Source organism: Arachis stenosperma, chromosome 1 (genome assembly GCF_014773155.1).
Source record: "Arachis stenosperma cultivar V10309 chromosome 1, arast.V10309.gnm1.PFL2, whole genome shotgun sequence".
In the NCBI taxonomy this organism is placed as follows: Eukaryota; Viridiplantae; Streptophyta; class Magnoliopsida; order Fabales; family Fabaceae; genus Arachis; species Arachis stenosperma.
Genome location: NC_080377.1, coordinates 58,871,687 through 58,887,856, shown reverse-complemented (window position 1 = coordinate 58,887,856; position 16,170 = coordinate 58,871,687).

Sequence of the window (16,170 nt, the reverse complement as noted above, 5' to 3'; positions counted from 1 at the left end):
GGAGAAACCTCTAGAAAGAGGAAAGAGAAGGTAAAAGCTTCCACCTCCGAGTCATGGGAGATGGAGAGATTCATCTCAAGGGTGCATCAAGACCACTTCTATGAAGTTGTGGCCATGAAGAAGGTGATCCCCGAGGTCCCTTTCAACTCAAAAAGAGTGAATATCTGGAGATCCAACATGAGATCGAAGAAGAGGTTGGGAAGTTCTTACCAACCCTATTCAACAAGTCAGAATCTTAATGGTTCAAGAGTTCTATGCCAATGCATGGATCACCAAGAACCATGATCAAAGTGTGAACCCAGACCCAAAAATTGGCTTACAATGGTTCGGGGGAAATTCTTAGATTTTAGTCCGGAAAATATAAGGTTAGCATTCAACTTGTCCATGATGCAAGGAGATGAACACCCTTACACTAGAAGGGTCAACTTTGATCAAAGTTGGACTAAGTCCTCACAGACATTTGTGAAGAGGGCGCTCAATGGAAGAGAGATTCAAGAGGGAAGCCGGTTCAACTGAGAAGGCATGACCTCAAGCCCGTGGCTAGGGATGGTTGGAGTTTATCCAACGCTCAATCATTCCCACTAGCACCAGTCCGAAGTTACTATAGACTGGGCTATCATGATTCATAGCATCATGATTGGAGAGGAAGTAGAAGTTCATGAGGTTATATCCCAAGAACTTTATAAGGTAGCGGATAAGTCCTCTACCTTGGCAAGGTTAGCCTTCCCTCATCTCATTTGTCACCTCTGTAATTCAGTTGGAGTTAACATAGAGAGACATCCTCATTGATGAGGACAAGCCCATCATTAAGAAAGGATGGAGCAAACAAAAGATCCCACTCATCATGAAATCCCTGAGATGCCTCAAGGGATGCACTTTCCACAAAACTATTGGGATCAAATCAACACCTCCCTAGGAGAATTAAGTTCCAACATGGAACAACTAAGGGTGGAGCACCAAGAATATTCCATCCTCCTCCATGAAATTAGAGAAGATCAAAGAATCATGAGAGAGGAGCAACAAAGGCAAGGAAGAGACATTGAGGACTCAAGCACTCCATAAGATCTTCAAGAGAAAGAACAAGCCGCCATCACTAAGGTGGACCCGTTCTTTAATCTCCTTGTTCTTTATTTTTCTGTTTTTCGAATTTTCATGCTTATGTTTATCTATGTTTGTGTCTTATGATCATTAGTGTCTTAGTGTCTATGCCTTAAAGTTATGAATGTCCTATGAATCCATCACCTTTCTTAAATGAAAAATGTTCTTAATTAAAAAAGAGAAGAATTGCATGAATTTTGAATTTATAACAGATTAATTATTTTGATGTGGTGGCAATACTTTGACTTCTGAATGTGTGCTTGAACAGTGCATATGTCTTTTGAATTTGTTGTTCATGAATGTTGGCTCTTGAAAGAATGATGAAAAAAAGGAGACATGTTACTGAGGATCTGAAAAATCATAAAAATGATTCTTGAAGCAAGAAAAAAGCAGTGAATACAAAAAAAAAGAGAGAGATTATGTGCGAAAAAAAAAAAAGAGAGAAAGCAAGCAGAAAAAGCCAATAGCCATTTAAACCAAAAGGCAAGGGTAAAAATAAAGTCATGATCCAAGGCAAAAAGAGTGTGCTTAAGAACCCTGGACACCTCTAATTGGGGACTCTAGCAAAGCTGAGTCACAATCTGAAAAGGTTCACCCAGTTATGTGTCTGTGGCATGTATGTATCCGGTGGTAATACTGGAAGACAGAGTGCTTTGGGCCACGGCCAAGACTCTAAAGTAGCTGTGTTCAAGAATCATCATACTTAACTAGGAGAATCAATAACACTATCTGGATTCTGAGTTCCTATAGAAGCCAATCATTCTGAATTTCAAAGGATAGAGTGAGATGCCAAAACTGTTCAGAGGCAAAAAGCTAAAAGCCCCGATCATCTAATTAATACTGATCTTCATGGATGATTTTGGAATCATGCATATTCTCTTCTTTTATCTTATTTGATTTTCAGTTGCTTGGGGACAAGCAACAATTTAAGTTGGTGTTGTGATGAGCGGATAATTTATACGCTTTTTGGCATTGTTTTAGTGTGTTTTTAGTATGTTTTAGTTAGTTTTATTATATTTTTATTATTTTTTAGTTAATATTCACTTTTCTGGACTTTACTATGAGTTTGTGTGTTTTCTGTGATTTCAGGTATTTTCTAGCTGAAATTGAGGGACCTGAGCAAAAATCTGATTCAGAGGCTGAAAAGGACTGCAGATGCTGTTGGATTCTGACCTCCCTGCACTCGAAGTAGATTTTCTAGAGCTACAGAAACCCCATTGGCGCTCTCTTAATTGCGTTGGAAAGTAGACATCCTGGGCTTTCCAGAAATGTATAATAGTTCATACTTTGCCCGAGATTTGATGGCCCAAACAGGCGTTCCAAGTCCGCTCAAGAATTCTGGCGTTTAACGCCGGAACTGGCACAAGAATGGGAGTTAAACGCCCAAACTGGCACAAAAGCTGGCGTTTAACTCCAAGAAAAGTCTCTACACATGAAAGCTTCAATGCTCAGCCAAAGCACACACCAAGTGGGCCCGGAAATGGATTTTTATGTCATTTACTCATCTTTGTAAACCCTAAGCTACTAGTTATCTACAAATAGGACCTTTCACTATGGTATTATCATCTTTGGACGTCTAGTTCTTAGATCATGGGGGCTGGCCATTCGGCCATGCCTAGACCTTGTTCTTATGTATTTTCAACGGTGGAGTTTCTACACACCATAGATTAAGGTGTGGAGCTCTGCTGTACCTCGAGTATTAATGCAATTACAATTGTTCTTCTATTCAATTCAGCTTATTATTATTCTAAGATATTCATTCGCACCCAAGAACATGATGAATGTGATGATTATGTGACGCTCATCATCATTCTCACTTATGAACGCGTGCCTGACAACCACTTCTGTTCTACAAGCAAACAAGGCTTGAATGTTTATCTCTTAGATTCCTTAATCAGAATCTTCTTGGTATAAGCTAGAATTGATGGCGGCATTCAAGAGAATCCAGAAGGTTTAAACCTTGTCTGTGGTATTCTGAGTAGGATTCAAAGATTGAATGACTGTGACGAGCTTCAAACTTGCGATTGTGGGGTGTTAGTGACAGACGCAAAAGAATCACTGGATTCTATTCCGACATGATCGAGAACCGACATTTGAATAGTCGTGCTGTGACAGAGCGCATTGAACATTTTCACTGAGAGGACGGGACTGTAGCCACTGACAACGGTGATGCCCAACATACAGCTTGCCATGGAAAGGAGTAAGAAGGATTGGATGAAGACAATAGGAAAGCAGAGAGACGGAAGGGACAAAGCATCTCCATACGCTTATCTGAAGCTCTCACCAATGAATCACATAAGTATCTCTATCTTTATTTTATGTCTTATTTATCTTTTAGTTATTAATCCTCCATAACCATTTGAATCCGCCTGATTGAGATTTACAAGATGACTATAGCTTGCTTCATATCAACAATCTCCGTGGGATCGACCCTTACTCGCGTAAGGATTATTACTTGGACGACCCAGTACACTTGCTGGTTAGTTGTGCGAAGTTGTGATAAAGAGTTGAGATTGCAATTGAGCGTACCATGTTGATGGCTCCATTGATGATCACAATTTCGTGCACCAATCTCCAATGAGAAGAATGAGTTAATTCCCACCAGGACAGTGACTAGGTGGAGGATGTACATAGATTATAGAAGACTGAATGATGCTACAAGGAAAGATCATTTTCCTCTCCCATTCATCGACTAGATGCTAGAATGATTGGCTGGCCATGCCTTATTGCTTCCTGGATGGGTACTCTGGGTACAATCAAATAGTGGTGGATCCCAAGGATCAAGAAAAGACTTCCTTCACCTGTCCGTTTGGAGTTTTCGCTTACAGAAGGATGCCCTTTGGTCTGTGTAATGCCCCTGTAACTTTTCAAAGGTGTATGCTTTCTATATTCTCTGACATGGTGGAAAAAATTTTAGAAGTATTCATGGATGATTTTTCTGTCTTTGGCAATTCATTTAACACTTGCTTGCATCACTCTTGTTTGAAAAGATGCCAAGAAACTAACCTGGTATTGAAATGGGAGAAATGCCATTTCATGGTTCCTGAAGGGATAGTTCTTGGGCATAAAGTTTCAAGAAAAGTTATAGAAGTTGACAAAGCTAAATAGAAATCATAGAAAAGCTTCCTATACCTGTTAATGTGAAAGTAGTAAGGAGTTTTCTTGGGCATGCTGGTTTTTACAGGAGGTTCATCAAAGATTTTTCAAAAATAGCAAAACCATTGAGCAGTTTACTAATGATTGATAGTCCTTTAATCTTTGATGACAATTGCAAGCATGCCTTTGAAACTTTAAAGAGAAAACTCATTACAACACCAATTATCACACCCCCTGATTGGGAATTACCTTTTGAACTTATGTGTGATGCAAGTGACTTTGCAATTGGTGCTGTATTGGGGCAAAAGAAAGACAAGCTGTACCATGTTATATATTATGCTAGCAAGGTATTAAATGAAGCATAGAAAAATTATACCACCACTGAGAAAGAGCTTTTGGCAATTGTATATGCATTTGATAAATTTAGACAATACTTGATTGGTTTAAAGGTTATAGTGTATACTGATCATGCTGCTCTCAAGTATCTAGTGTCTAAACAGGATTCAAAGCCAAGGCTTATTAAGTGGGTGCTGCTGCTACAAGAGTTTGATATTGAAGTGAGAGATAGGAAAGGGAATGAAAACCAAGTAGCAGGCCATTTGTCAAGAATATCACAAGAAGCTAATCAAGCTCCACACTCAGTGAATGAAAGCTTTCCAGATGAACACCTCCTACAAATCCAACATGCTCCACGGTTTGCAGACATTGCAAACTACAAGGTTGGAAGGAAGATCCCTCAAGAATTCACCAAGCAACAAGTGAAGAAGCTGCACAATGAAGCCAAGAAATTCTTATGGGATGAATCATTCTTATTCAAGAGGTGTCCAGATGGAATGATTAGGAAATATGTTCCTGAGAGTGAAATGAGGGACATACTATGGCATTGTCATGGTTCAGCTTATGGTGGACACTTTGGACCAGAAAGAACAGTATCCAAAGTACTTCAAAGTGGATTTTATTGGCCAACCATCTTCAAGGATGCTAGATAGTTTGTTCATCAATGCAATGAGTGCCAAAGAGCTGGAGGATTGACAAGAAGGAATGAGATGCCTCAGAACTACATCTTAGAAGTAAAACTCTTTGATCTGTGGGAATAGATTTTATGGGCCCCTTTCCATCCTCATATTCTTTTAAATACATACTTGTGGCAGTAGAATATGTCTCGAAGTGGGTGGAAGCCATAGCAACAATCACGTGTGACGCACAAATTGTCCTTCAATTCCTTAAGAAGCACATTTTTACTAGATATGGAGTGCTTAAGGGTCTTGTCAGTGATGGTGGTAGTCATTTTTGCAACAAACAAATGGAGAAACTACTTCACAAATATGGGGTGATGCATAAAGTAGCTACACCATACCATCCACAGACCAATGGCCAAGCAGAGCTTGCAAATAGGGAGTTGAAGAAGATTTTGGAGAAAACAGTGGGGAGTACAAGAAAGGATTGGGCCAGAAAATTAGAAGATGCACTCTGGGCATATAGGACAGCCTTCACAACTCCTATTAGAAAGTCACCTTTTCAGTTGATGTATGGCAAGTCGTGCCACCTTCCTATAGAGCTTGAACACAAAGCCTTCTGGACCACTAAACTCCTCAACCTTGATTTTCAAGCAGCAGGAGAGAAGAGGTTATTGCAATTAAATGAGTTGGATGAGTTTAGACTGGAAGCCTATGAAAATGCTAAGATATACAAGGAAAAAGCTAAAAGATGGCATGACAAAAAGATCTCAAAGAAGGAGTTCAAACCAGGGCAGCAAGTACTCTTGTACAACTCCAGACTCAAAGTTTTCCCTGGCAAACTCAAGTCTAAATAGACTGGTCCCTACTTGGTGACAAAGGTTCTTCCTTATGGAAGCCTTGAACTGTTAGATGAAACAACAAAGAACAATTTCACAGCAAATGGTCACAGGGCAAAGTATTACTTGGGAGGCCATTGGGACAAAGAGAAAGAGAATCAGAAATTAAGCTGAGCAAGAATGAAGGATGTTAAGCTAGTGATATTAAAAGAGCGCTTGTTGGAAGGCAACCCAACCAAAGGTAGTTTTCTTTTCTTAACTATTTCAATAAGAGGATTAGGTAGTTTTATCTGTATTGCAAGGAGCTAAGTTTGGTGTTACACACCAAAACATTTTAAGGGGAATGATGGATGCTAAGTTTGGTGTTCCACCCATTTAAAAAGACATTTCAACCCTCTGCACAAATGGTTACTAGCTCCAAGCAATCAGGAAAACCACTAACCCACTGTCTGTTTTCCAGTTTTTAGCTTCATTACTTTCAACAAAAGCACAAGGTTTCATGTAACTGATGCATCATAGATAGTAGCTAGGAACTAAGTTTAGTGTTCCCTCACCAAAGTAAGTTTAAGTTCATGCTAATCATTTGCCTAAGTGCTTGGAAAAACAAGCAACTTTCAAAAATTTATGCAAAAAAAAAACACTCAGCATCTTCAAAGGATCATCGCTAAAAGAAATGCAAAGGTAAAAGATGATGATGACAAAAGGGAAGCTACAAGACACTCCTAAGAGGTTGTATTGTCACAAAACTCACTTTGTTTTGAAACATTCTACATAAGAGGTTGCTGGTTGCCTTGATGCTTATTTCAAATAATCCAAATTTTGATGTCTGCACTAGTATGAATGCTTGTTATCAATCATCTTCTTTAAATTCATGTTTTGTCTCCCTTATGCATCACTAAGAGAAAATGTTTGAAAAAGAAAGTAATTGTCCAATATTGTAGGAATTAGAATGAAACTTGTGGTGGTGATTGCTTGATTTAAATGGAAAGCTCAATAATAAAAGCTGCATAATAGAGTGTTCTTTGTAGTGTGAACTTGGTTGCTGTCAAAGAGCCTTTCATAAATGAAATTCCCTGGAAAATGAAGTAGAGTGAGAAAGAAAAAGAAACGAAAAGCCAAGAATTGGCAAAGAAACAAAACAATAACGCTAGACACCAATAGCTTGGACCTTAGGACATATGTCTGTGGTGCTTTTTGTACTAGGATATGCTTGGACAATTAGGTTCTGTGGAGTCTTTTAAAACTTGGTAACTTGGATTAACTAATCCGGGATTACCAACCGAAAGTCCATCATCAAGAGAAACCTAGCTACAAAGCATTTAGTGATCTAAAGAGATGCTGGACATCAATGTTCCTAAGAGGATTTGTGAACCAAGTGTCTGTAGTGAAGAAGTGTTGAGCAAAATTAAGCCAAAGGCTGCTGCAACACTTGCCATTAAGCCTTCATTAAGCAATACGCTTTCTAAGCAAAAGAAAGAAAGAAAATTCAATATGGATCAATCAAAAAGCAAGGCATTATAGCAGCAACTCTAGTGAATCCTCAAAGAAGCATTTCTTATCTATCAGCAAAGAATAAGTGAGCTGCATCTTTGTCTGCATAAAACCCCATAGTTCAAATTCTATTATTTGCTAAATAAGGACATGTATGCTTCTCTGTTTCATTTCATTCCTTCTCATGTTTAGTGCTTGCTTGGGGACAAGCAAGTTTTAAGTTTGGTGTTGTGATGATAAGTCATCTTATTCTTACAAGCATTTTTCATTATTTTCATTAGGTTTTATGCACTTTCTTACACCATAAGTAAGTAATTGGAGTGGATTTTCATGATTATATTGAATCAATCAAACATCATTCATTTTACAAAAAATCATAGGTTTTATGCTAGAATTAATTAATTTTATTAATGATGCAAAGATCTAGTGATTTTGGTGAGACTTTGATTTGTTGTTTGGTTGCTTGTAGGTGAAGAAATGGTGGAAAGAGAAATTTTTGGCACACTTTTGAAGTTTGAGCATGCTTTGGACCTTAGGCCACGCTTTTAAAAAGCGTGGCCCATAAAAATAAAGCGTGGCGCATCGAAGCTCAGAAGGAGTGCTCAAAGTTGCAAACGGAGCGCCCAAGAAGAAGCACTAAATGGTGCAGCAAAAGCAAAGGCCAAGGCATAGCATTCAAAGAAGAGAACGCTACGTTGCCTTCCCTTCACTTTTTCGTGCCTCATCAAGAAAAGCAAAGCGCTGCACAATGGGAGAACCAAGGCTCGAAGAGGAAACCAGCGCATGCCAAGGAATAGCGCTTACAAGACTGAACGTAGCGCTCATTCTCTTCACCTTTTTCGTGACATTCTTGGAAAGGAAACAAGGGAGCAAGGCTAGCGCTAAAAGGGTGCAACGTAGCGCTCGAAGAGGGGAACCGAGCAAGGCTGGGCGCATCAAGACAAGGAGGAGTAACGCTCAAAAATTCGAGCGTAGCCCTCCCTTTTGCTCACTTTTTCGAGCTTGGAACCAAGAAAGCCAAGCATGCACAAATCAAAACACAAGGGCAGTGTTAGAAAAAGGCAACATAGCGCTCCCTTTTGCTACCTTTTTCGTGCTCTTGGAACCAAGGAAATATGAGTTCAAAGCAAACCAAGGCAGAGTTCACAATTTGAATGTAGCGTTCACTTAGTGAACGCTATGTACAAGGAGCTATGGGAAAGGAGGCTTGGCACATGACAAGGCTAACTGAACGTAGCGTTCACAAGACCAAACGGAGCGCTCCCCTAGGAGCTGGCCCATGCCTCCAACTCAATTGAACCAAGGCCAACCGGACCCATCTCTCTTCAAATCCAAAAGCCAAAAGGCCCACTCCAAGCTTTGAAGACCAAAAATAGAAAGTGTATAAATAGGAGTTAATTCAATTTGTAAAGGACCTTTTGCTCATTTTTTTAGTTTGACTTTTAGCTCATTTTGAGTTCTCACTTTTAATTTTCATTTGTCTTTGAATTTGGGGATTTGGGAATTGGATCTAGCTTTCTGTTTTCATTTTCTTTCATTCCGCAACTTCTATTGTCTGTTCTTGGATTTCGAATTGCGATTGAAGAGCTCCATTGATTATAAATTTGGGAATCATCTTTCACTCTTCTTATCAATTGTTCTAAGAATTGGATCTGAGTTTAGTTTTCTATTTCCATTTTCATTTTCTTCTGCAAATTCCCTTCTGCTTGATCAAGAGAGTAATTGAGATCTAGATATGATTTCTAATCTCATTGCTCTTCTTCGATCTTCAATTTCTCTTTAGGATTTCACAACTGCTTCAAGGTTTTCTTGCTGTTCTGTTTCTTAAAGCAATTTTCCATTTCTGTTCTTGCTACTGACATCCAGATCTTAATTCCTATATCTCATAGTTCTCTGATTTACTTTAACTTGCATTTTATTGTTCAATTCTGAATTCCAGCACCCAAATCGTTTTATTCGTCAAGCAATTTACATTTCTCAGCAATTTAGATTCAGCAATTTACATTTCTTGCACTTTAAGTTTCTGCAATTTACTTTTCTTCCAATTTAAGTTTCAGCTCTTTTATTTTCTTGTTCTTTAAGTTACTTGAAATTTACTTCTTCGGCACTTTATTCTTTTGCTCAATTTACATTCTACACCTTTATGTACTTGCAATTTAGCTTCTGTCAATCAAAATCACTCAATTCATCAAATATTTGCTTAACTAAATTCATCACCTAACTAAAATTGCTCAATCCATCAATCCCTGTGGGATCGACCTCACTCTTGTGAGTAATTACTACTTGATGCGACCCGGTACACTTGCCGGTGAGTTTGTGTGGAATCGTTTTTCCCTCATCAAGTTTTTGGCGTCATTGCCGGGGATTGATTTAGATTGACAATGATTAAGTAGGGTGATAATCTAGATTAAGCATTTTCTTTTTATTTTACTAAGCACACTAACTGTTTGAATTTTTATTTAAACTAACCTTAACATAACTCTCGCAATAGAGTGAATTGTGTCTCTTGGTTTCTGGTTTCGTGTGTATGACAGAAGCAAGGAGAGAGGTCTCCACCTCTAGTGACATTGATGAGAGAATTCTTCGAAGAATAAGAAGATAAGCCAGAGGATAGGGAGTTATTGGTGGAGAGGAATCAGAGGAAGAGAACCAGGAAATGGAAGGAAAAGCTCCTAATCCACCAGAGGGAGTGGCTAACAACAATGGCCAGCCTCAAAGGAGGGTTCTAGCCTCCTATACTTTTCCTAATCCAAGGCACTGTGGGAGTAGCATTCTTACTCCCAATGTCAATGCAAACAACTTTGAATTGATGTCTCAACTCATCACTCTCGTGCAGAACAATTGTTTCTATGGATGAGGCCTATTTGAAGATCCAAACCAACACTTATCCACCTTTCTGAGGATATGTGACACAGTGAAAACCAATGGTGTGCATCCTGACATTTATAAGTTGTTGTTGTTGATGCCAGGGCATCTTGGCCAGTTTCACTGACATTTTCTTTACTATTTTAGGGTAGTTTCATGCATTTTCTTAGTAAATAAGCAAGTTTTGAATGAAAATACACTTACATCTTGAATTAAGCAAACATTGTGAACTTTACATGATTTCATGAGAATTATGCAAGAATTGAATGACAAATTGGATAATGCATGATCTCATGACTTGGAACAGATCTTTGATGCACTTTAATTGCTTGATTTTAGGACAAAGGAAGCAAGAAGGAGCCACGTTAGCAGCCACGTTAATCTAATTAACGTGACCGCTAACGTGGAATGGGGACAAGCTTGTAGTGTTAATGGAGAAAGTGATTGCCAAAAACGCCTTCGAAGCCATCATAGCCCACGTTAGTTGCCACGTTAACTACATTAACGTGGTAGCTAACGTAGAGAAGGAGGAGAGCTCCAACGTTAGTGGTAAAAGTGAATACCACTAACGTTCCAAAAAGGCACATTTAGCCACGTTAAAAGTCACGTTAATCCAATTAATGTGAACTCTAACGTGGGAGGAGGAAGCAATCGCCAACGTTAGTGACGCTCACCTTTGTCACTAACGTTGGACTAAGCCAATAGTGCCCACGTTAGTGGTCACGTTAAGACCACTAACGTGAAGAGTAACGTGGAGCTAAGCATGATAGGCCAATGTTAGTGACACTCACCTTTGTCACTAACGTTGGAGATGGCAATCACCACCACATCAGTGGTCACGTTAATCCAATTAACGTGAACTCTAACATGGGAAGGAGGGGCGTTTGGAGCGTTAGTGACAAAGGTAAGTGTCACTAACGCTCGCGAAGCTTAGGCATGCCCACGTTAAGGGTCACGACTGTTATACTAACGTGAACTCTAATGTGGGGAAAAGAGGCAAAAAGCAACGTTATTGGAAAAGGTGAATGCCAATAACGTTTGTGAAGGACTAAGAGGCAGCGTTAGTGGTCACGTTAGTGCGGCTAACGTTGAAGTTAACATGGATCATTTTGGTTTGGAACGTTAGTGAAAAAGGTGATCGTCACTAACGTTCTCGAACCCACATTTTCACTTAACGTTAACGCCACTAACGTCCTAACTAACGTCCATGCCTAACTCACACTTTTCTGCAAGCAAAGCTGAGCCCACTGAAGATTGTAACTGCTTCAACTCAAGATCAAAGGCCCATATCCAAGACTTGAAGAACTAACTAGAAGATCAAGAAGAGTAGTATATATAGGAGTAGTTTTGAACTAGAAAAGGAGCTTGGCAATTTTGGACAACTACACTCTGTATATTTACTTTTCTGTACTTTTTAGTTTGTTTAGAATGTACTCTTCTCTACCATTTTCCATTCCAGAGCTATGAACAACTAAATCCCCTTTCATTGGGTTAGGGAGCTCTGTTGTAATTTGATGGATCAATTGTAGTTTTCATTCTTCTTCCTCTTTCTTTTCTCTTGATTTACTAGAAAGCTTTCAATCTTAATTCAATTGGTTAGTTGTCTTGGAAAAGAAACTCTCCATAATTGGATCTCCTCTGAGCCTTGAAAAAGGGATGAGGAGATCATGCTAGAAATGCTTTCTCATGTTGGACCAAATTGGGGTTTGGACGGATATAGTGACATGTAATCCTCCCAACACTTTGATTTGGAAATACATGTGGTATAATCAGTGACCATACTTCATCTCTTCCCATGAGCAATTAAATCAAGGAATTGGGCAATTGTTCAAGCTTAGAGAGATTGAGTTGCCAAGGAATTGGGATCTGATCACCTAAGATTGCCAAGGAGATCAATGAATGCATTGATTGAGGAAGAGATGAGAATGAACTTGATCCGGAAAATGCAACATCTCCTAAGCCCAATGAATCCCCCATTTCTGATCTTACCTATTCTCTTTACTTTCTACCATTTATCTTCATGCTCATTTCCCCAAATTCCCATTTAAGATTCTGCAATTTACTTTCAGCACTTTACTTTCCTACCATTTAATTTTCTGCAATTCTCAACTCAATTTCTGTTTAGCTCAACTAGCACATTCTTCCAACTAAAGTTGCTTGACCAATCAATCCCTGTGGGATTTGACCTCACTCTATTGTGAGTCTTTACTTAACGATAATTCGGTATACTTGCCAAAGGAAAATTTGTTGAGAGATAAGTTTCCGTGCATCAGTTGTTTCCATTTTCTCTAAGAGACAAAGCTACTCAATGGTTAGAGACATTTCCAAGAGAAAGCATCAACAATTGGGAAGATCTAGTGAACAAGTTCTTAGCCAAATTCTGTCCTCCCCAAAGGATCATCAGACTCAAAACAGAGGTCCAAATATTCACTCAGATGGATGGAGAGTCATTATACGAGGCATGGGAGAGATACAAAGCTTTACTCAGGAAGTGTCCACCAGAGATGTTCAATGAATGGGATAAACTTCAAAACTTCTATGAAGGACTGACATTGAGAGCTCAAGAGGCACTTGACTACTCAGCAGGAGGGTCACTACAACTCATGAAGACAGCTGAGGAGGCTTAGAACTTCATTGACACTGTAATAAACAACCAATACTTCTATGGTCATCAAAGGCAACGCCAACCAACCCAAAGGAAGGGTGTATTGGAGCTGGAAGGTGATGGTGTTTTTGTGGAAAAAATGAATTTCCAACACACAAATCCAACCGGCAAGTATACCGGGTCGCATCAAGTAGTAATAACTCACTTAGAGTGAGGTCGATCCCACAGGGATTGATGGATCAAGCAACTTTAGTGGGTGATTAGTTTAGTCAAGCTAACATTGAAGGGATATTGGATGAAATGTAGCCAACAGAATTGTAAATGACAGGAAATTTAAAGTTGCAGAAAGTAAAATTGCAAGTAACTTAAATAACAAGAAAGTAAAATAACTGAAACTTAAATTGCAAGAAATGTAAATTGCATGAAAAGTAAAGGGGGTTGGGTGCTGGAAATTAAAGAGAGCAGTAAAGCAAAGCGTAGAACAATTGCAGGGAAATTAACTTGCACGGAAGTAATTTGGGATCATGAACAGAAATGTAAAATAAAGAACAAGTGCAGAAGAATTAAATTGCTTGAAAGTAAATTGAAAGCCAATGGAACAGTAAAAACAGAAGAGCATCCAAGAACTCAACTCAATTGCAAAATAAAATTGAAGATCTCAAGGAATCAAAGAGACTAGAAAACAAGTCTAGATCTCACTCCCTTCCTTGATCCAACAGCAAATAGATTGAAGAAGAAAGAAAAATGGAAGCAGCAAAGAGAGCCTTGATTCAAATCACAATTCCTTGAATTATGCAGCAAAATAAAAACAGAGAGATCTCAGATAGAAATTGAAACAAGATTTCTCCAATCTCAATCCAAGATTTAGAACAGGAAGGAAAACTAAGAGAGAGATCTCAAATCCTAATGCTCCCTAGTGGAGCTAGCCTTTTTCTAATGGAGCTCCCCCTCCTTTTTCCAATCGAGCCTCCCTCCTTTGAAATGAGAGTGATGCCTTTATATAGGCTTTTTACAAAATGAAAATAAAATGAAATTAAAACAAATTACAAAATAAAAATCCTAATTTAATTGATCCATGTGCCTTTGAGTGATGATGTGGGCTTTGCTTGCTTTGGATTTGAGGAGAAATGGGTTTGGTTGGCCTTGATTCAATTTGGTGAAGAATTGAATTAAACTGAATTTTGGTTGATTTTGGCCCATATGTTGCTCCCAGGAGGCTGCCCTGCCCTTGTGGAGGGCAGAGCAGGGAAATTGTGCGTGCGGCTCATTGCGTGCGAGCTTGGTGTGTGAGGATGCTGCCCTGCCCTTGTGGAGGGCAGGGCAATGTTGCCTTGGTGTGTCTTGTGCGCGCACCACGTTCCTTGACCGTGCCATGATGCGCTTGTGTGCGCCAAGCCTAAGCCTTTACTTCCTTGAAGGTCTTGTGTTCGAACCTTGGTGAAGGCACTTGAGGAGCAATTTTTTTCTTTGATTTTCCATGAAGAGCACGACATTGCCCTGCTCTCCAAGAGGGCAAGGCAGAAAATTGAGCGCTACTTTGTTTTGGGGTGAGGTTCCAGCTTCGAGCCTTGGTGGAAGCACTTTGGTTTATTTTCGCTTATTTTTGGCCCTTAAAGATGCCTTTCGTTCCTGCCTCAATTGTACGCCAATAATGGATTGCTATATATCGTTGGAAAGCTCTAAATGTGAGCTTTCCAACGCAACTGGAAGCACATCAATCGGACATCTGTAGTTCAAGTTATAGCCCTTTGAAGGAGGCATGGTCATGTTGTGAGCGGCCAGATTTTAACTTAGCGAAAATTTGCTCCAACCTCACTTTGTTTCATCATGATTCTGCCCTGCCCTTGGCAAGGGCAGGGCAGTGTGAGTGCTGGTTGTTTTCCTCTTTGATTTGGTCATGGGCCACGCTTTTAAAAGCGTGGCCTAAGGCTCCAAAGTGTACCCCAACTTCAAAGTGTACCCCAAAGCTCTTTTTTTCTCCTTTTTTGTGCTTCTTTGCTTCTTTTTCTTCTTATTTCCTACTAGATTTATAAAATTAAAAGATCAAGAAAATATATCATTTAAGCACAAAAACATTCACTATTTAAGCACAAATCATCAATTTATTGTATGAAAAATCATAGAAGAATAGGTATATGATGACTTGTCATCACAACACCAAACTTAAACCTTGCTTGTCCCCAAGCAAGAAAAGAATCATGCAATAAAGATTGACAACCCAAGGTAAGAAGAATAGCAACTCAATGTTCATGGCAAGCTAGTTTTCTATGCATGCTACAATCACAAAAGAGATGTAAATGATTGATGCTTCTATCTAGCTCATTTTATGAAATCTTTTTCTTATGATTCTTCCTTGAAACAAGCTTTTGAATGTTTTTTTTTCTTCTTCTTTTTTTTAGCTTCTCCTTTTGGGTGCTTTGCCCCATGAGTTGATAACAAAGCTACGACTTCTAAATGCTTTGTTTTCAAGTATTACCACTTGATACATAAGCACCACAAGCATTTAGTTAGAGGACTTCATTAAGCTCATTTTTCTTTTCTTTTCTTGACTCTCTAATCATTGATGCTCAGAGCCTTGAGCTTTGAGGGAGTGCTTTTGCACTTGAGCCTAGCCTTGACTTCTAAGTGTTTTGTTTTCAAGCATTTGGCTTGATACATAAACACCACAAGCACTTAGCAAATAAATTGCCATTGGTACTCAGAGCCTTCAGCTTTCTCATTCTTTCCCTTTTTATTTTCTTGCTTTAATTGTATTTGCTTCTTCAAGGTTTTCATGATTTCAAAAGATTTCACAAAATGTACTAGATGAAAAACTTCAATTAAATAAAATCCAATGCAATTGAGCAATAATCAATCATACTAGCTTTCCAATACTTGTATGCACATGCTAAATTCTTCTTTAATTCCTTGTTTGTTTATGATCATGATGCTTTTTTGCTTTTGAATTCACAAAACTCAAGTTGGTAGTCATAATGTCACAACAACATATTTCAAATCATATTCAAGCTATGCTTAGTCATACCACACATGCATACAGAAAATATAAAGACAATCATGCAATTTAAAGTGCTGGAAATAAATGAGAGGAAAAAGAAATTTACAACCTTGCAATTCATCTTCTCTATTGTTGTCATTTTTCTCCCATTCTTCTCCTTCCCATACCAACTCAGAATGCTTGCTTATCCTCAAGCAACAATTAGAACAATGGCTATGGGGCTAA